The sequence below is a fragment of the Athene cunicularia genome (genome assembly GCF_003259725.1).
Source record: "Athene cunicularia isolate RWA chromosome 1 unlocalized genomic scaffold, athCun1 chr1_part1, whole genome shotgun sequence".
NCBI lineage: Eukaryota > Metazoa > Chordata > Aves > Strigiformes > Strigidae > Athene > Athene cunicularia.
The window spans coordinates 37,401,119-37,415,424 of record NW_020799091.1 but is presented as its reverse complement, the minus strand read 5'-3'; positions in this window follow the sequence as shown (position 1 = coordinate 37,415,424).

Below are 14,306 nucleotides of genomic sequence, written 5' to 3'. Positions count from 1 at the left end.
ATTTACATATATATATATATATATATATATATATATTTAATTTCAGCTGGCTAAATCAATTATTATTATTGTTTTCCCTAACCTTTATTTATAGGAAAGCATTGAAAGCATTTGTGTGTTGGAAGAAAAGATTGTAATCACTTTGCTTGAGAGTAATATACATTTTAGACAGACATTCTTAAATATTTTGCTAAAGTAAATGTAAATGCAGTATGCATATGAAAGAAAGACTATTAATGTTCACTGGTATATCTACTGTGTTATTTACCCAAGGTACTTCACTAATGCTTAGCTTCACTGTCTATCAAATATGCAAGTCATTCTCTAGTATTTCAATTTTATGTGCTCAGCTAATCAACAAAAGTGAAAATAAAACAAAGAAGAAAATAAAGTAAAAATGGCATTTGGGATATGATTTTAATCTTAAATTCTTGTCATACAACAACTGGCACTGTGACCTCATACCCATCATATTTGTGTTGCCTCTGGCCTCGAAAACTACTGTGAATCTGACAGACTTACAGAGTTTATTTATGTTTCCCCTCGGTGTAATTTGGCTCAGCAATACATCTTCATCTTTAGACTAGTTTGTTGTGTATTGGTTCCCCAGGAAAAAAGTCTTTTCTCCTTAGAGAGGTTTCTGTTTGTTACGCAAACTTTTATCGGCCATATATATGAAAGATTATGTTTCTAATGTTGGACATTTTAAGTCCCTGGTATTAAAAATCTATTTTCTTTTCTTTAGCTAGCATTATTTTTTATTTGCATGTAAGGATTTGGGAAAATTCAAAATATTTATTATCTCTTCTTAAGTGGCTTTAAAAGTAAATAGTTTCTTTTTCTTTTATGAGGTTTATTAAAAACAGTTTCAGGTTAAACTAATGTCCAGTTTGTGAAAAAGAAGTCTTTTCACAAGCTTAGGAAGCTTAGGACTTTTTTAACATGTAAAATTTATGTTTCTGCCAAACTGGCATATGTGTTTTACTTTTTTCCATTACATTTCTGTGCCTCATGTATGCTATTACTGAAAATCAGAGTTTAAGATATTCTGTCACTTCACTGAGTAATAACTCAGCCTAGTCACTTTCAATATATCTAGACAAGAATAAAGCTTGGTAGAGAGGGAAGCTGGGAATAGGCAATTCAAATGCAGAATAGTTCAGCTTCATTTATGTAAATACAGAACCTATAAAATCAACAGATCACTGATACTTCAAATGTCATTGTAATATATTCTTTTGTTGTTGTTTGTAATTAATTATGTCTAAAAATTTTTTTTTTTAAATTTCCCTTTTGAATTTACCCTAGAAAATATGCTATGGCACCCTGATGACTAAATAGCCACATTTTACATAGTCATATTTTATATTGTAACATAAAACAGAAATTTAGTATTAGAAATTACCTCTGTCCATAACAAAGATTAAAGACCAGATGTCCTGTATAAATGACTTCTGCTGGCAGCTTGAACAATGACACTATCTCAGCTTTTCAGAAATAATAATGCACTGTTGTATGGGGTTTAGCTGGATAGAGTTAATTTTCTTCATAGTAGCTGGTATGGGACTGTTTTGGATTTGTTCTAGAAACAGCACTAAAAATACAGGGATGTTTTTGTTACTGCTGAGCAGTGCTTACACAGAGTCAAGGACTTTTCTGTTTCTCACACCATCCCACCAGCAAATAGGCTGGCGCTACACAAGAAGTTGGGGTGGGACACAGATGGAACAGCTGACACCAACTGACCAAAGGGATAATCCATAATTTATGGTGTCATGCTCAGCATATAAATCTGGGGGAAGAAGAAGGAAGGGAGGATGTTTGAAGTGATGGCATTTGTCTTCCAAAGTAACTGTTATATTCAATGAAACCCTATGGTTAAATTAAGATACATTTTTAGACTTTTCTCTCATTCCATGAGAATTTAAGCATTATTGCTTGTGGTTGACTAGTCTTGGCTGGCCACAAGGTACCCACCAAGCTGCTTTTTCACTCCCCCTCCTCAGCAGTACAGAGGGAGGAAATAAGACCAAAATAACCCCATAAGTCATGGGCTGAGATAAAGGCAGTTTAAAGAAAAGCAAGCAAACAAACAAAAACAAAAAAAAAAACAATCCAAAGGCTACATGTAGTAACAAAGGTTATTTATTCCCTACTTCCTATTAGCAGGCAATGTCCAGGCACTTCCTGGGGAGCAGGATGTCAATACACATAGTGATTACTTTAGAAGACAAGCATCTTGGTAAAAATTGCCCACCCTCCTCTTTTCTCTTAGCTTTTATTGCTGAGCATGACCATGATCATGAGCACTATATGGGGTGCTACGAGGGAAGTTAACTCCATCACAGCCAGACCTTAACTAGAAGATACTTGATATATCACAAATTCCTAATTAAGATCACAGTTTCTTTCTGTTCAGAATGGATGACATATAATAGATATTTCACATTCTTTCAAAATTTAATGGTGATTGAATGTTGAGTACTATCATTTTAATTTTTTTAGAAAGCATTTCTTTTAGCAGAATCAGGTGTCATTTAATCAAATTTGGTCATATTAACTCCCTCAGATAATCTCTACATTGTAACTACTGGGGCCAACAATTACTGCTATATTGGTTGGGGACACACAAATTTTACATGTATGTGTACGCATATACAGTATTTGTGGATCTCCTCCAACTTATATGTTTTCTGTATCTCCATCTTTTATTTCATTTTTATCTCCTTCAGAAGAACCCTTTCCATAAAAATTCTTCTCATAGTACTCCTATCTGAACAAAAATAGCTAGTGTCCATGGAGGATACCCACTGCAGGTGTGTTCTCCTGTCTGAATGTACTTCAAAGGTATTACCTTTTTTTTTTTTTTTTTTTTTTTTTTTTTTTTTTTTTTTTATTTTTTTTTTTCCACTAATGTTCATCCCATTAATATTTCAGACTGTCAGTCTGACAAATTCAGAAATAACTGGAATATTAAAGGAACAAGGGGAATTACTCTGTGCTTTCAAAATGCATGAGGATTGTGAAGTTCTTTGTATGAAAAATGGAGATCAATCTTTCTTTATCTTATCTAACAATGGCGAAGGTAAATTACAAAGCATGTGGCAAAGACATAAAGTAACAGTCTTCAAAAATTTAGCACTACAATAACTTTGTCAATCACATTAAAATCTTTAGTAAGAAAAGTTTTAGGAATACTTCTGTATTATTACAATTTACAGTTCTGTTCTTCCAGTCAAAAAATGTATTTGTTTGGCTTCAGTTTAAGTTTTATACTACATGAATACTAATGATATTGCTTTAGAAAAATAAAGGCAAGCTTAATAAATCAGATCATTAGGTCATGCAGTCATTTATCTTGTTTATGATGACAACAAATACTTGATTTCTTTAAAAAAGACAAAATGTTTATCTACAAGCAAAAAGTATGCTAGACTCAATAGGTGATCAATTTCTGAAATTAAAAGGAAGAAAAAACAAAAAACAAAAAACATAGAAACAGAATGGTTTGGATTTGAAGTGACCTTTAACGATCATCTAATTCCCTCCCTTGTGGTGGACAGGGACATCTTTCACTAGGTCGGCTTACTCAAAGCTCCATCCAACCTGACCCTGAACACTTCCAATGATGGGTCACCCACAACTTCTCTGGGAATCTGTTCCAGCATCTCACAACTCTTATAAATATATTTTTTCCTTATTTCCAATCTAAATCTACCCTCTTTCAATGATTTAAAAACATTGCCCCTTGTTCTGTCATTATAGTTTCTGGTAAAAACTCTGTCTCAATATTTTATCTCAGAACTCCTGGGAGAAGTTACCATGGTTGAGAATGGCTTCTTAGCATCACCCTTAATGCTGAATCTGTATTACTAAAAGCCTGTCAGCACAGTACAAGTTGGTTTCTATTGAATTTAAATATTGCCACAAATTTGGTCTTTACAACCATATTCCTTAGTTCATAGGCACTTTTCAAAGTAACCCAAGTAACCACTTTTCAAAGTTTAATGGTCAGAATACTTACTTTGGGATCCAGAGAAATGTACTTAAATGTGCTCTGCAGAAAATGACAAAAAATGTTTTTCTAGGAATTATATTTAATATATACTTTTGAAGCAATTTCTTTTTTGTAAGCATCTGTGTAGGGATGTGGCAAGGAGGGTGTCATAGAAAGAGGTTTAAGGAGCTTTTTGCTAGTCATAATAATTTCCAGTTCCAAAATAAATAACTCTAAGTTAATTGCTGTCAAGCATTTTATTAAAAGACAAGAACATAAATATTTATATTATGTCTAAATGGGTTTGGAGTTGTTTGGGTTTTTTTTTTAAATAAATATTGTATCAATAATTATATTGATGGAAACATTTGGGAACTTAATTGAAATCATATTCATACAGGTCTAAGTAGTAATCAACTATTTAGATTCATCACCAAAGTAAATGTTTGAGTTTGAAGCTAGCATGTCAGACATTCTTTCAAGTTCACCCTTAACAATTCTAAACATAAAATCACATGTGCACACCTTTGAAGAAAATCATAATAGTTTCAAAATTAGGCGTGACAAATTAGGAAATGATACAATTGAGGTTAATCATTAACAAAGATATTTAATTACAGTTTCAACCCACAAGATACATGGTTTCATATTTAGTGGGGGAAAAAAAAAAAAAAAAAAGAAAAAAAGTATATTGCCCATCAGTGTTTTAGCCATCTAATATTTAGGTACTGAGTTCTATCTAGACCACTAGGACCCTTTTTACAGTGAGTGAAGAGCTACAGGCACCTCTAGAAGGTGTTTAATTTTACTGATTTTATGAAGTATTAGATTGCCCTCTCTCATAGGTGAAAAATAACTCTAATTGTGAATGCTAACAGGCTACAAAGAATTGGGAGTGGTCACAGGGGGTGGGGGACCTGTGGTAGAAGTCTGAATGTGCTTAACTGAGCTTCTGAAATCTCAGGCAGAAGGCTCCTACTTGCTAGCCACAGTGGGTACAGGTTGGTTATAAATTTTGCAACAGTGGGTTTAAACAATACTGGCATGCCCTGAATCATCCGTTTAATAAAGAAAGAGACATGGGACAGAAGCAGCAACTTACATGCTGATTATGTATTGTGCTTCTGCATAAGTACTATTTAGGCTGGGGAAGCCAGGAGCTACAACCCACAAAGAGCTGGTGCCAAAAACTAGGGTTTCTGTAAAGAAATAATCTTGGAGAAAAGAAGGGAGCCTGGAAAGAAGATGACAATAGTAGCTGGAGGAAAGATCTGGGAAGTGGGGGAAGATCCCAGAGATCAGAGAAGAGCATGGAGACAAAACCCAGGGAATGCCCAGAGAGGGATCTTTGCCAGTGATACCCAAGAGTGGGAACTTTGAGCAGCAACACAGCATGAACTGATATAACTTTCTGCCCAGCTTCTGCAGACTAGCAGAGACCTTCATTTTGGGAAACATAATGCTGTGGGCTAGTGAGTGAGCAAGCATGTGAGCAAGCTTGTGAAGTAATCAAGCAGTCCAAATACTCCAGTCCCGTTGATTTTTATCCAGATCCACCATCTGGATTCACCATCGAGATATCCATCATCCAGAGCCACCACTATTTGTAATTTACTCAATTTTGTTTATTAACAGTGTTTGTAGGGTTCTTACCTGTGTCTCACACTCCTGTGACTAGCATCTCCAGCAGGACAGCATGCAATAGCTATAACCTCTTCAGGAGCTTTGACTTCTACCCCTCAAACATTTAACTCTTCCGTCACAGCTCAGCGAGGACCCTGCTTATTTATCAGTCCCCAGCTAGTTGTTACACCACACTACAGGTTGTCATTTATTGTGCCTTGTCTGTGACACTCTCTTGAAGTGACTTCTTTCTCCATTTGTTTCATTAAACTATTCATAACAGGTAAAGACCTGAGCAGTAACACCTAATTTAAAGCATGCCATTGGTCAGATATATAATGCCTAAGGGGTATTTTTCTTCTTCCAATCATTACACTGCAGTTATTAACATTTATTAATACTCAGTTTTATATGTGATTTGATTAACTTCTTTTGTGTAGTCCTTAAGCAACTCTTCACAGTCAGTTTTAGCTTTCCCTGCTGGAATAGTTATCATCAAGAAACATTGTTCATCACCTTTTCCAGATAACTGATTAGCATGGGTCACAACACTGAACCCTGAAGAAATCTCCAGTTATTTTTCCTTCATTGTGAAAACTGTTAATCTGTTGCTATCCATCTTGTACATTTAATATAAGTGGTTATCATTAACTTTGAAGAAATCTTTGCTTTTATCTTATGACAGCTTAATTTGGGTAAGTGAAAGGCTGTCAAGAGGGTTGGTTGGTTGTTTTTGTTTGTTTGTTTGTTTGTTTTGTTTGTTTTGTTTGTTTTGTTTGTTTTGTTTTGTTTTGTTTTTTTGCTTTTAAATTATAAGCACATTTACTTAGTGAATTACTCTTGTTCATATGCTTATAAACTCCTTCAAAGAACTCGAATATTTTCTAAGAAATTTCTTTCTACAAGCCTTGTTGACTTTTCTCATTATATCTACCACCATCTCCACTAATTCTATTCTCTGCTATAACATTTTCAAGGAGGGAAACCCAATATTGCTTGTTTGTAATTCTCCATATTTTCTCTGAGTCCTTTTTAGCTGGCATTTAAGAAGTTAGCTGTTGCCTTTTGTAACTTCCCCATTCCTAGCAAAGAGTTTCCTAGTTAAGTTCCTTCAGAATTCATAGGCATATGATATCTGTTGCTCCCAAACTGTTAACAAATGGTAGTAAACCTGCTAAAAAAGACAGTATGAGTATATTCATCCACTTATCTATTTGAAATATCTTCTGTCGGTATACTTCTGATCAGTTCATTTGATTCTTCTCTCTGATGTGTGAACATTTTTGTTCTTCCATAGCAACAGTGGTGCAAATATCTTTTTTCATTAACTGTTTCTGAATCATCTACTTCGGTTCAGACTCCCTATGAGATTCTTGTTTCTCTTGTGATTAAAAGAATTTTATTTAGCAATATTTTATTCTCATCGAAGTTCCCTCTCAAAATCTTTTTCTGGCATGTCTTGTTTTTGTTTATTCAGTCATGGGATTCTTTTATAATTTTGCAACATCTAGAGGACAGAAAATGACCCTATAAAGCAATTTTTAAGAAATCAGAAATAAGACATCAATCAATCAGTCATTAACACACTTTCTACTTTGATATTTTCTATGTAATCACCATCAAGATTCAGTTTTACTTTGTTTAAGATTTGATGCTATTAAAGTGGCATAGGGAAAAGCATTAGCAAAGAGAATGTTTCATATTTAAAGAAAAAAAAGATAATAGAAATACTTGAATGAATAATAAGTATTTCTAAAGAGAAGGAGACCTGGATGCTTTATGATTAAATTTTATGCTTTGACACTTTTCAGTTCTTTGAAAGCTAATGATAATAAGGAAAATTACTTAGTCTGAGCAGCAGTTTAAAAGAAACCAATAAAACCTAAATGGTCCAACTTTTGTATGTTAGTTAAATGTACTTTTATCTCTTAGAGCTAAAGTGGATAATGAAACTTGTTACTTAAGGGATTTATCAGTGAATGTGGAAATTTTGATATTTTATGTTGCATGTCTAGGGTGTCAGAATTACATACGATTAAAATGTTGCTGCCATGGCTAAGAGGGAGTCCTGTGCATTATGAATTAATACTAAGGGAGTAAAAAAAAGAGTTAATAGATACTGATTTTTCTCTTCTTTTAAATTAGAGATAAAAGTGAATTTCTTTACTGTTCCTAAGTGTCTCAAAACACATTTTAAATTATGTAACAAGAAATACAGATAATTCCTTAACTTTGTAGTCCATTTAGATAAGCAAAAATAGTTACTGTTAGATAATAAATAAAGATCCTTATGGAAACCTTAGGGTTAGAGACCGATTATTGCAGAGAGCTTATTTTTCAAGGGATGTAAGGTTCAAAGCATGATTTAAGCATATATATATATATATACATACATATATATATATGTATATATGTATATAAATGACTGATAGGAACAGAATAACTTTCAGTGTCCTTTGGTTGAAGAAATGTTGAGGATATTAAAATCAGAAGATTACTATAAATGATCACCAGGCACCAAATAGTGTGAACTGAATTAAGAAATGTTAAACATTTGTCTACAAGGCAAATGGACATGGACTGTGCCTCCAGCTTTCTAAGCATACATAAAAATGTCTCTTTCCTAAAAGGCTCCGAATTTAATGGACCAAGTAAAAAAAAAAGTGCAGGTAAGATAAACAGTGAAAAGTAACTTCAGCTATCTTACACACAGAATATAGTGACAGAATAAAAAACAACAACAACAACAACAAAAAGGTGGTCATCAAGCTTAGTTCAGTAAGATGATTACTGAAATTCACTGTCTTTAAAACTGTTGGTCCTGAAATTAGACTCCTAAGTCTTTGTTTGTCTACCAAGGTAAAAATATCTGCAGCCCTAAGATAAATCAACTTTATTTAATATTCTGGAATGGCTCTGGATACTGAATATTAGATATTTAAATGTGCTATCTTGAAAAACTGTAACTTTTAGATTTATTCTATATCGGTAGTTTTCAGTATCTCCAGCACCCTGATATGCATATATTATAACGATGTTTTTGACAACTCCAATTTAGGCATTGGAAAGTCATCTGAAGTGATTAGTTTTAATTAAAAGAGGAGCAAAAAGTGGAAAAACTTCAATCTGTCATTTTGATGGCACCAAGTATAGAAATCCTACAAATATATATTTCTCAGGAATTTTAATGTCTGAGGGGAAATCAACCAACCAACCAAAATCTGGTGCTATTGAAACCAAGAGAAAAGTAAAGGGAGTAAAGGGATACATGTTCAGTGTTGTCTTTAATGATGATAGTTTATATTAAAAGAAATATAATGTTATGGCTAATACTCTTATGCAGAACTGGAGAGAAACTTAAATTTCAGACTTGGAATGATTTGTCATTTGCCATGGATTGCTGAAAGCACCAATGATAGTCTGCTGCTTTATAATGATTTTTAGTACATTTTACCCAAGTTCTTTGCTAGGAAGCATAATATCAGTTTTGGTGCAGGTTTCGGTGTTTGGCGCATGCTAAATGTGATGTGGCAGCTTAATTTAATTTTAAGAAAAGATCAGTAATGAACACTGCAGTCAACATAGTACCTCATATTTACACTGATAATAAATGCAATATTAATCTGAGCTCTGTATACTATTCCATTCCCTAAAGTCAACCACATAACTATGTTGACTGCTAGAACAGTATTGCAAAAGGTGCCTGCAGGGATGAGTGAACTAGTGACTGTAGCAGGCATATAGCTTTTATTTTTGTGCCACACATGCAAGAGATAACTGAAGATTCAATCTTCTCTTTCCCATCTCATTATGAGGAGGGGAAGAGGTGATGTGTGTGTTTCTGGCCTTTGGACTTTCTTTCTCTGCCTCAGAAACACTTGAGAGCAGATATCTGCCTACAGCCATAAAACCTATTAAAAAATTACAAAAGCTCAGATCAGCAATAGCATTTTGCAGTTCAGCTAGGGTTTGCAGCTTGAGAACTGCAAATATCTTGGGTCTGCCGGTAAGAAGTAGTGCCTTTGGGAAGACGTTCTAAAAATTGTATTGGGGGTGTAACCACGCAGGCGAGGAAATAGAGGCTTATGATAAGAATTCTAAGGTACATTTTAGTATTTTTGAGAAGTGACCTAAGCATTTAGATGCCTGAACTCTGAGTGCTGAAATCACTTTTCAAAGCACACAAACTCCTAACCCACTTAGAATGTCTCTGCATCAGCATTTTAGTTCAAACCAGGAGAGCACTTTGAAGTAAATCTCCCAGGTGCTAACATTCCCTCACTCTCTCCTGCTCCTTACTATCCTTCACATTGCAGAGCATAAACTCACCTACTCAGGACTCTAAGGACCTACCCAGGCTTGCCTTGGCCTGAGCTGTCTGTAGCTTGTTGCAACAGTCCTAGAACAACCTAGAAGTTGCCGTGCTGTAACTGAAGACCTAGGAATCCCATATGGGCCAAAGCTCTTATGCTCATCAGACATCACAAGAGTAACAGACAATCCACCTTTACTTTAGGCTTTGTGCAATTTTCCAGCTTAAGCTGGGATCCAGGGAGAAGAAAGCAAGCAGTATATAAAAATAGCCTCAAGTGTCTCACCACCCTGTGAAGTAAGGAATCCACTCCTAGCTATGATGTCATGATACAGCTCATTCACGGTAAACCTTCCCTCTCATTCTAGAAGCAATTTGTATCCATCAAGTTTAGGACCCAGGGGAGCATTGAAAGAGTGAGAATTGCACCACAGAAGAGAGATAGATAACAGGAAAGGGGTTTATGCCTAATAGTTTGAACTGTATTATTATTATTATTAAGGGTTTTTTTTTAATTAATTAGATAATGTGGACTATTAGATCACAGAATCAGAGAATCATTTCTTCATCACACTATTTCTGACACAAGCCAGGATGCCATTGGCTTTCTTGGCCTCCTGGGCACTGCTGGCTCATGTTCAGCTGCTTGTCAATTAGAACCCCCAGATCCTTCTCTTCCAGACAGCTCTCCAGCCACACCTCCCCAAGCCTGTACCCATGCATGGGGTTGTTGTGGCCCAAGTGCAGGACCTGGAACTTGGCCTTCTGGAAGCTCATCCTGTTAACGTTGGCCCACAGATCCAATCTATCCAAGTCTCTCTGTAGTGCTCCCTATCCTCATGCAGATCGACAGTCCTGCTTAACTTGGTGTCATCTGCGACTTTACTAATGATGGTTATAGATGGTTAAAACATTAACTAGACAAGCAGTAAAGTTCTGTTGCCATATACAGACTGTAGTCCCTTTTGACCATAGCAAGATTTTGTGTGAAAATATGCCTGTGGAGAAACAGATATCAGGCCTCAACACTAACTGTTTTGCCTGTAAAAATCCTTTTTTCCTTTTTATCACAGACTCACCATTAGAATCTAATCCTTGATGTGTCTGCAGCACCAAAATAAGACCAAAGAGAGCTCTATCTTTTTTTATACAGAAGTGATAAGCAAAATATCTTCAACAATTGTGAGACTGTGGCAGCAAGTTCTTTCTGTACTTCTTTTCAAAGGGAATTTATTTAAAAGGACAGCTTCCTATTAAAATAGGTTCCTTGGATGACCATTGTCTAGCAAAACTCTTCAAATCATCTATTCCACAAGAGGTAATGTTTTAGTTTTTACTCTATCCAGAATACATGTCCTTGAAAATTTCCCCACAGTCTTTTCTGAAATCTAATTCTAGTGGCCTGTTCTCAGACTGCCTGCCAACACTGACTACCTGTAATTTAGGACAAAATAATACTATGTAGGCTTTTTTAAAACCCTGCCATGATTACTGGGTCTGAGTGAGAGCTCTAAACTGGGAGCTTTTCAAGACCTGGAAGATTTTTTGTCTACATATTGGCAGAAGTTCACATATCACAAATGATGTGATTTGAGGTGTTTAGTAGGTTTGCCAGTAACTATGCAGAAGTTTGTTTAAGTTACAATTAGATATGCATGACTTTTGTATTTTGTTGGGATTGGGTTTTGTTTCAGACCCTTATGCAACAAAATATGTAAATAAAAATTTAGAAAGTAAAGTAGTTATTAGAAGTGTCATATTTCATGGCATCTAGGTCCCAGTCCTTTTTAGTTTAGCCTAATTTCTCTCACATTCCTTTAAGGGTTATTATTTCACATTGCCTGAAATGGATGGCAAGAGAAGGTGCAAGTTTATTGGAATGACAATCACAATTCCAATGAGTGACACATCCAGTAAGCCCCTATTTAACTACGGTTAACTTGGGTGTTTTTTTTTTGTTTGTTTTTTTTTTTTTGTGGTTTTTGGTTTCTTTGGGTGTTTTTTAGGGTCTGTTGACAGACTGGGTTAATTCCAGTAAGCTGTTTTAGGTAAGATTTTATTTAAACAGGTTGGAACATATTTCACAGCCTAAAACACATACACATGCAAAGCTACCACAGGGACACATTGTGCGTTTACAAACAGAAAAGCAAGTGTCAGATTCACAGAATCTCAACACAAACTTGGCAGATTTTCTGCTTATTCCTGGCAATGCTGAATGTATTCCAGTTGATATTTGTGTGTGTGTGTGCTAGGCCCAAAGCCAATACACACACCCACATATGGGGAATGCTTGGTACAACCAGATGTTAAGAGATGAATTATTCTAGTGTTGGCATCTGGGCCTGGGTCTGCTCCCTTGGCTCATTCCCCTCTCTGTCTCCTTGATTGGTTCTGCTGCTGGCTGCTGTGACATCTGTTCAACTGTCTGCAGGCTTGGTAAAATGCCGCTGTGCTTCTTTATCTTTCTGGATGTCAGATTTCTTTGATACTCTCAGGGGAATGTATAATTTAAATTTTATTCCATTGTGACAGTTAATAGGGCAAAGTATGGATTTGCTAGATGATCCATATCAGGACAAAAGGGCCTCCTATACAGAAGGAAAGATCTTGATCTCTATGTCTCTATTTGTTCATTGTGACTCCGTAGAAACTTGATTATGCATTTATATTTTCTGACATAATTTACATTCTTTTTTTCTTTACCATATTCTTTTAAAGAAAAACACTCACTACTTAGGCTACATCTATAAAATCCATCCCTTTAAAAAAAGACCCCCTGTGATCACCAGTTCATTATTTAAATAATTTCTCTATAAACAGGCTGACATACTTTAATAGTTAATAGTTTTAATAGTTAAAAGACAAAAAAAAAAAAAAAAAAAAAAAAAAAAAAAAAAAAAAAAAAAAAAAAAAAAAAAAAAAAAAAAAAAAAAAAAAGAGCCGAAGTGGGAGAAGGATGTGATGATACATTCAAAAATTTCAGGTATTCTATTGCTAAACCTAGCTGTGATTAACAGCATGTGATGTCTTTCTGTCACCATCCAAAGGCTTAGAATATGTGTGAGGTTTTGCAGGCTTTAAGCGAATTAGAAAACTAATATATGTTGCTGCACGTGAAGTAATGTTAAAGATTGTTTTTCAATCAAAAAATGAGCTGGATCGTGGCTTCTTTTGGATAATAGTTTCAAATGCCATGTGTTCGTATCATTATCAGACTGAAATCCCTTCCTTTTTTGCATGGGATTGCAGCATGTCTTTCTCCCCACCTCATTCCATACCAGAGACACAAGATTCTAAGACTCTACTCTTACGGAACATCCCTTTGGAATTTGTGATCACTTGAAAGATGCAGTAACTCAGAGCAGCTTCTTCAAAGCAAATATTGTTTAACTACACACAAGAGCAGAACAATCAGAAAGAGAAAGGTTAAAACAACAATTCTTAGTAGAGCTCAGTAATTCCTTTAAGAGTTAGGTAGGTTTAATTTAAGTTGAATGTTTGAACACCTCTAAGAATAGAGTTAGTGTTTTCATCCCGTTGCTTTCTCAGTTACTAAAATAAAATGCTTTGTGTCATTTTGTTTAATAAAATTAGTTTTGTTAACTAAATAAATAATTTAAAAATTGTGTTTAGTTACTGTTTATTACTGCTTAATTATAGTTATGTTTTTTCCTTTTAGTAAAAAGTACGTGTCACTTCAAAATGAAGTATTTACTCTGTACTTTTTACATTATATTTTGATACAGCCAGTTAGAAACCAGACTGATTGTGTCTAAAACAAAGGAGACTCATTTCCCTAGCAAGACTGTTTGTCCTAGCCACTTTCCTTATGGATTTGTGCATGAATTGTTTGAGTAGAAATTATCACAGAACCACGGAATCCCAGAATCATCTAGGTTGGAAAAGACCTTGGAGATCATCTATCTCAACCATTAACCTAACACTGTTCTCAACTACAACATAACCCTCAGCACTATGTCAACCCGACTCTTAAACACCTCTAGGGATGGGGACACCACCACCACCTCCCTGGGAAGCCCATTCCAACGCCTAACAACCCGTTCTGTAAAGAAATGCTTCCTAATATCCAGTCTAAACCTTCCCTGGTGGAACTTGAGGCCATTCCCTCTTGTCCTATCGCTTACTACTTGGTTAAAGAGACTCATCCCCAGCTCTCTGCAACATACTTTCAGGCAGCTGAGGTCTGAAGGGTGATGAGGTCTCCCCTCAGCCTCCTCTTCTCCAGACCAACCCCCCCCAGTTCCCTCAGCCGCTCCCCGTACGACCTGTGCTCCAGACCCTGCACCAGCTCCGTTGCCCTTCTCTGGACACACTCGAGTCATTCAATGTCCTTTTTGTAGTGAGGGGCAC